This window comes from Dioscorea cayenensis, chromosome 4, assembly GCF_009730915.1.
Source record: "Dioscorea cayenensis subsp. rotundata cultivar TDr96_F1 chromosome 4, TDr96_F1_v2_PseudoChromosome.rev07_lg8_w22 25.fasta, whole genome shotgun sequence".
NCBI lineage: Eukaryota > Viridiplantae > Streptophyta > Magnoliopsida > Dioscoreales > Dioscoreaceae > Dioscorea > Dioscorea cayenensis.
The window spans coordinates 9088984-9096698 of record NC_052474.1 but is presented as its reverse complement, the minus strand read 5'-3'; the positions used below and the strand labels follow the sequence as shown (position 1 = coordinate 9096698).

The 7715-nt window shown below is 36.1% G+C and overlaps 1 long non-coding RNA gene across 1 annotated transcript; it reads right to left on the bottom strand.

Annotated features, from left to right (window-relative positions):
• Positions 1 to 5840: 5840 nt before the first annotated feature.
• LOC120259395 lies at positions 5841 to 7310 on the bottom strand. The gene is made up of 3 exons (XR_005536102.1): positions 7074 to 7310; positions 6658 to 6893; positions 5841 to 5875 (listed from the first exon to the last, which is right to left on the bottom strand). It is a non-coding gene; the product is annotated as an uncharacterized LOC120259395 (long non-coding RNA).
• Between the last annotated feature and the right edge of the window lie 405 nt (positions 7311 to 7715).

Below are 7715 nucleotides of genomic sequence, written 5' to 3'. Positions count from 1 at the left end.
AATATTGCTGATGGAGTACGGGCCAAGCCCATCTAGTAGTACATCAAAGTCCTACCAATGCTTCTAAAAGTGATTTTTGAGCCCGGAGGATTTCCAGATAGAGCATTACACTTTTAGAGTGCCTTCAAACCCCAGAATATTGCAAGGGACAAATCAATCCATTGCTCTTTTACTCAATCTTCTAATAACCCTCAAAAGCTCTGAAACATAAAGGTCAAACCAGAAGAAATCAATACAGTGAAAATAAAGACATCAAATATAGAAGTCAGAGCACTGCAGCATGCGAAATTACCTGAAGCATGAAGGAACCTTCAGCAATCAAAAGAATTTGAAAAAAAAATTTGCAAGAAAAACCTTCCATTTATATGGAAAAGCTATGCTAAACTGTCAGTTTCTATCCCAGATTCATGATGAAGAGATCCCCACTCCACATGACTAGTATTCAAAGATTGTGCTTGGAACTGCGTTTTACTGCTTAAACAACCAAGTCTCCAATCAGGATAGGAAATTTGTCCCCACAATGATGTTTCTTAGCAATGATAAAACAGTTCAAAAGGTGCATTAGTTATTCATAGGACCGACAGAGTGGTATTCTGAAATGCCCACGACAATCAAGAAAGCTCTCCTTTGTTGTGTTTTATGCCTATCATATTGCAACCGCTTCTCCTGTAAAAACTCTACTATATAACAAACTTGGCAGAGTCTATCTTGGGGAATATCCCTGTCGCCATGGCAATCGCAACTGCTTTTAACACACTAAATCTCATTGTTTCTAATGATGTCATAGTTGGCCAACTAAGCCAAAATCAACTAGTGAATCAGATGAGTCACTCATTTGGGGATCTTGTTGTCATGTCAAGTTAAGCTCTACCTTAGATGATGAACAAAACAGCCTTTTAATGAACCTAATTACCTGGTAGTGCTCTACATAGCATGGTGAGTCATCTAAACTGAATAATGCTTACCTTCATTCACCGTCAACCCCTGCTCAAAATGCTAAAGGTGGGATACTAAATCAGTTAAATCTAGAAAAACAACACATATCCCAAGTTTAGTATTATAATAAACCAAGAACAAGAGAGATCAGGTAGGTTTGAAAAAGGCAGGATTCTAAGTGATGAAATGGAGGTTGCAGATCACCCTTTCCTAATTGCAGTCAATTTGCACAAAGTTTTTAATATGCAACACATGCGTAGAGTCATTAAACGCATTCTCAAAATATTGACTGTTAAAATGAAATAGTCCAGTGTCACCAATGCTGTTATCAACTCAAAATATATAAAACTGCAGCAAATCAACCAACCAGAAAGTATCAAGGACAAGCACCAAATGAATTAGGTACTAGTAAAATGATAAAAGCATACCTTTACCTACTACCCCACCGACACCACCTGTCGCATAACTAATACGGCTGCCTTTCTCTCTGCCACTGGAGCCTTGTCTCAAATGCAGGAACTACATAGATCATTTGGATGAAGCTCATGCACATCATCCTTCAAAATTTTTTGGTCACTAACATCTAAATGTCGCATGCTCTGAGTAACTGAATGGAAGTCTATGAAAGTAAAAATTATTGAAACAGCATATACAAGAATCTTTTGCAGAATCCTCATCTTCTCAAAAGAGCATAACTTGACTTGTTCATCCACAGGATGCAAGCCATATAACGCCTTCAGTTGTATAACAGCAGCTGAAATGTTCAAATATAACTCCAGGTATGCCTAAACCATGAGGGTAATCTAACATGTAATCCAAAAGTACAAAAGTTATCGGCATATCGAAAGTCATATAGACACGAAAACAGGTGCATTTTAATATGACTCAGCCAGAAAAGGCGAGATTTTACAAGGCTACGGCACAGCTGAAAAGCGAAGACGTGCAGCAATCATAATGAAACTCCAATATATTCCAAAATATTGATGCAGTAAGAAAGCAGTGCCAAGGGTAAACTGTAGCACAGCCTCAGACAGCAACAATCCTGCATCGATAACAACAACAACAAGAAGCAGTCTCTCTCAACTATTTCTCCGCCTGGCTACAGAGATCTACTCTACGGTCAAGATTACGTGTGGTCATTGTGCTTTTGAGCGAAAACTGCATAGCTGGCTGTCAACTGCAAGCCTAGCGGGTGACCCACCCTTTTCTCAGCCAGGCCGCTAGCAGCCATGCAGAGGTTTTATCCTTTCAGTTTTCAGAGAGTAAACTAAGTATACTGCTAAAAATAAAATTATTTACTATGACGTAAGGATGAACGCATCCAATTTGCCTTAATATCCATTGCACCTTAAATCCTTTATCTCAAGATGCTCTGCAGTTACAAATACAGGCAAGGCACACACATGACATCGGCAGTGCTGATTTCCTATGCAACACTGACACTGGCATATTGCAACATATGCCACAAACTCAATAGTAAACAACATTGTAACAAACATTACACTATCTCCCTGATGCAACTGTAAAAATTTCGAATCACATGTTCAAGCGACACCCAGACCACTTATAGAATCCGTGCAATAAATGTTTGGTTAAACCTATATATTTAACAGCCCTCTCCTCAAAAATATCAATTTCAAGATGGTCCAAATCCTTATGCTAGTATTAATTAATCACTTCTAGACATTAAGGGGCTCGTGATCTATGCAAAAACTAGCTAAAAGCAAATGAAGCATGTCAGGCACTTTCAAAACAACAGTTTGCATGTAGATTATGCCCACACAAAACATACGACAATAAGATGAAGCTTAGTAAAAAAGTTCTCAGATTCAAATAGTTAGAGACAACCAAAAAAAAGTCAGATAAAGGGTACAACTGACTATTAATAAGTATTATTTTGAGGAGAAGAAAATGTTAGTTTTGTAACAAGTATGATCACAGAAAGCTTGCCTCAAGAAAACATTCATTCTATAGGACTCATCAAAGGCAGCATAACATCAGCGGCATGCTTCTGCGAGACCTGCGAGTGGCTACTCCGCGCCCAATGTCCCTCATGAGACAACAGTGAGACAGTAATTCTTCTCATGAACAAAAACAAAATGTCAACAGAGGGATAATCGAAAGCTCAAATATCACTGCAGATCAACTCGGGATGAGCACTGTCTATAACACGCATACAAAGAGGTATTGCAAATGGGGACAACAAATCCAGAGTTGGAGAGAGATTATGACATTTGATCAAAGAACAAGGAATTTTGAAGCAATAAGAATCCACAATCCAATGCAAGATGAGAAATGGAAAAAGACTTGGAGGAAAGCATCTCCCAGAGCCCTTATGGTGCCTCGAGAGAGAGAGAGAGAGAGAGATAAATGGGACATCTAGGAGAATACGTAATGGTGTGTTCTAGAAGAATCTAGAATACATATGGTGCATGAGAGAGAGAGAGAGAGAGAGAGAGAGAGAGAAATGGGGACATCTGAGGTACATATGCTGTACATTCTAGATGAAATCCCAGAGACATGCGCATTAGAGAGAGAGAGAGAGATAAATGTTTATCTAGAGCACTGTGGTGTATTCTAGAGAGAGCTAGAGAGAGAGAGCAGCATTGGTACAATGCTGCATGACAAATCAATGAAAACACACACAACAGTGACTTTGTCAGTTGTAAGCAGCACAATAATCTTTAGTCTTTACACAAAGCACAATAGAAGATTACCAGGAAAATACAAGCCAAGATCACTTCCCTATAAAAAAGAATGTATAGGATGCCAAAAATGAAAACCAAACAAGTATTATATACATATCAAGGTGATATAAAGAAAATCATCAATTAATATGTATAGCTAGATTTCAACAATTAAGATCAAATCAGGAAGACAGATGAAAAACATTTACCAACAAAAACAGGATTACACCTTCATAAGTGCGGCTCACTTTTTGCAGCCCTCCATAGTAGCCAAATGCTCTACAATTATGTATTGAGCGAGTTATGATTGTTAAGCAATCTAAAACATACAGCTCTTCTGTTGCAAAAGCCAAACTCATAGACGCTTCAGATGCCCCATATTGACTAGTGACAGCACTGTTGTCAACTGAATCAAGTGAAATATCAGTAGTTTCCTGTCATATATCAGCTACAGATGTACAGTAGACCAAGCAATATAAAACAGATATCTTCCAATATTAAAAACTACAGCATATGATCAGACAAAATACTTTTGAGTAGAAACTCAATATAGGTGCAGTGCCTACAAGCGTTGTTTCTCAAAATTAAGCATCTCTGAGGATCAACATTATTCAAATAAAAAGTGGGGAATGAAAGAATTTTCTAAGATCCAAAAATAGAACAATTTATAGTTGCATCCCATAATAAAAAGATTATGTCATCCTGCAGTCAAATATAGAGTGAGTTTCACACAACTATAGTGGTGAAAACAAAATCACCCACATTGAGACACAATGAATATTCATGTGAGGAACACAATGAATATTCATGTGAAGAATAGACATAATGTCTCTACGCACACTACACATATATGTAAAGAATGATCAAGATAAAGACAAACAGTTCTATAACAATGTTGAGAAAGCAAGCAGAAATTGCAATAATTCTACAGAAAGATATCACCTCACATTCAGTTAAAAGAGAAGTTATCCGAGCTAGTTCTTGAACTAGAATAAGAATAACGTCAGATGGATGGCCCACAGAGCAACTCTACTACAACATCCTCAGATTCTGATGAGGTCTTTGTCCACAGGCTTCCAGTTTTTATGTTTTTGTATAAAGTGTAGTAGAAAAACTTGAAGCAACTTCTTCTTTTCCATCTATGTCAAGAAAGAGAAAAATGAGGATATATCCAATAAGTTTATAGTATAGTTTCAAGCTATAAATTATTTGAAATAAATATCAGTTTTATCCTTTTACGAACTAAAAACATCCTTTTTCGAACGAAATAATGTCTCAGAGACGCAAATCCTAACCATTACAGCACTTGGAGCAGAAGTTCAAAAATGGGTTTTAAAGACGAATAAATATCATTCCTGAGTAATGACTCATCAGTAAGCATGATAGTAATTTTTATATAATATCGATGAATATTGCCAAGGGAATTCTATAAACAATTTCTCTACAGATGTCATATTTTTAAGTTTATTAGCAGCGGACGGTGAAAAAGTACAAATTAGCAGGAGTTGAAGCAGTCAATTCAAGGTTAAATGCACATAGCATTGATAACGAATTTAGAAAGAATCTAGCGTCTTTCTTCTTCTCTTGAAATGGCAAGAACCATGCTACTCCACGGAAGTTCAACATAGTTGAACTATTTTCTAGAAGTCACCCTAAAGCGTTTTCTTTTAGGGACAAGAGTCACAAGTCAGACTATCCACTATTCGAAGAGCTGAAGTCATTTGTAAAGGAAATAAAATTTCGAGGGTGCATAATTGAAACCATACAACAATTGTTAGTGTCCATCTTCATTGATACAAGAATCTGGAATCTCTATCTAGGAAATTAGAAAAATCTCATTACACGCAAATTTGATGTCAACTACATAAAAAAAGACCTGCTCATACATATTAATATTCTACAATATCACTGAGGAGCATATAGAATAAGTAACATTGTATTATAACCCCATTCATTTTAGCGGTAAAGCTAAGAAATAAGAATGAGACTGACATTCACACATAGCAAAAATGACTTCTTGCACAGATGAAGATGGTACCAGGAAGAATAATACAAAACCCCATGCATGAAAGAATATAATAATAAAGTCGATTGTTCACAATTGACCACAGATAACTTCTAGAGAGTACTTGGTTATTTTGAGCCATAAAGAACAAAGCTGAATGACCAAATAAATAAGAAAAATACCTTGTCTATAGCATTCTCATATCTACGCTAAAAGCATACCCAATACAGCCTCCTCACCAACCTCCCTGAAAGACACAAAAATGAGAATGATCAACATTACATGATAAAAATTATGACAGGTTATGAACTGGTTAAAAGTTAAAGGCTTCAAAGTTTCGTGTCACGTGAGGAACAATATTGCTGCAATTTTTCAGATCACACTCTAGACAATTAAATCCAGGAAAGATGGATCCAATCTAGCACATAGCTTGTGTAGTAGAAGCAAAAAAGGAAGCATCAAGCATAAACGTTCAGAACTGAACTGGTTGGTTTTGCTGGAGGCTTACATGATTTCCAGTTTTTGTCTTGTCTTAAACAAAAAACTTCACCTAATAATGTCCATAATTTACAAAGTTAACCCATTATCAAAGGACAGTTCAAGGTTTACAAAAGGATAATTTGATCTTTTATGAGAAATGGGTTGTTCCAGGTTGATTAGTTATTAATCAAAAACCCTAGCTAGGGTTAAAATTTTATGCAAACCAAATTGAGTTAAACCAAACCGAACCATGTGCACCTCCAACAGCCTTTGAGCTGCCTTTGCCCTAGTGAGAATTTTCTCTAGCACTTCTCTTCTCCAATGAGTGCATCACCCCTTCCACACTACATTTCCTCTCATATGCAGATTAAAGCAGGTACCATTCATCTTTTTTGTGATTTTCAATTGTTATGGATAGAATCATTATAATGAATGCAGTATTTACAATCCTAGTCCTCTGTTTATTACTTTATATATATACACACAAAATCAGCATACAATCTCTAGCCCTTGGTAAATCAAAATAGAAACAACTAAACAAGAACATACCCAAAACGGATCATCAGACTCGGAGCAGATAAGTTCTCCCCATGAGACCATGAAGAACTTTCCCCAGTTTGACCACCAGATGATCTTCGAATAAGATCAGCAACACCCTTGACGATATTCATACCTCACAAGAAAAGTCACACTACATCAAAAACTAAAGACACCAAACTCTGATCCAAATAATCAATAAATCTTTTGCTTCCAGAATTCATATAATCCTCCCAACCAACGCAATCCTGCAAAAATACCACCTTGCATTTAAAACAAGATGAAATCTTGGAAATTCAAAAACTTCCAAAAATCTTTATTCAATAACCGGAAAAATGCACACCAAGCCAACAAAACGCACAGATTAGGATGAAATTGCGTTAAATAAAAACCATTAAATAAAAAAAAGAAAAGCAATTCTCGGCAACCTCTCTTGAAATCCATCAAGAGATCTCTCTATTTCACTTATCCAGCCCAATTCATATTGGTGCACTGGACTGCGATCGAAAACTGATATCCAGAACGAGAGAGATGAACAGCAATCAATCAATCGATCACTGGAGATGAAAAAATTATCTAGATGACGATGACGATCGGGAATTGCAGGTGGAGTTGGAGAGGGAGATGGAGATGGAGATGGAGAAGAGAGGGTTGGGAAACGTCGGTCAAGGGTTTGCGCGATATATAATTAAGTGAGACTTTTGCGTATAACACCCTCTTTTATTGCTTTTTAAGGAAATCCGTGATTTAATAATGATTACATTAAAACGTTCATATTCTTTTTATTTATTTTCTTTTTCCTGAAATTTTTTTATAAATTTAAAATTCGAAATCATGGTTATAATTTACTCCATACTGACTAGCTTAATTATGTTGCAATTTAACAGTCATTAGTTAAATCAAAACATAGCTTCATGAAAATAAATTCATTGAAGTCGTCAATTTTTAAAATAATTTCCTTATATTTAAGATTTTTCATTAATTTTCCTTCAACTTCATGCTCTTAAAGGTGAAAGCACGTATGTGTTTATGTGCACTTTTTCAATATAATTTTTGTGGAATATATAATA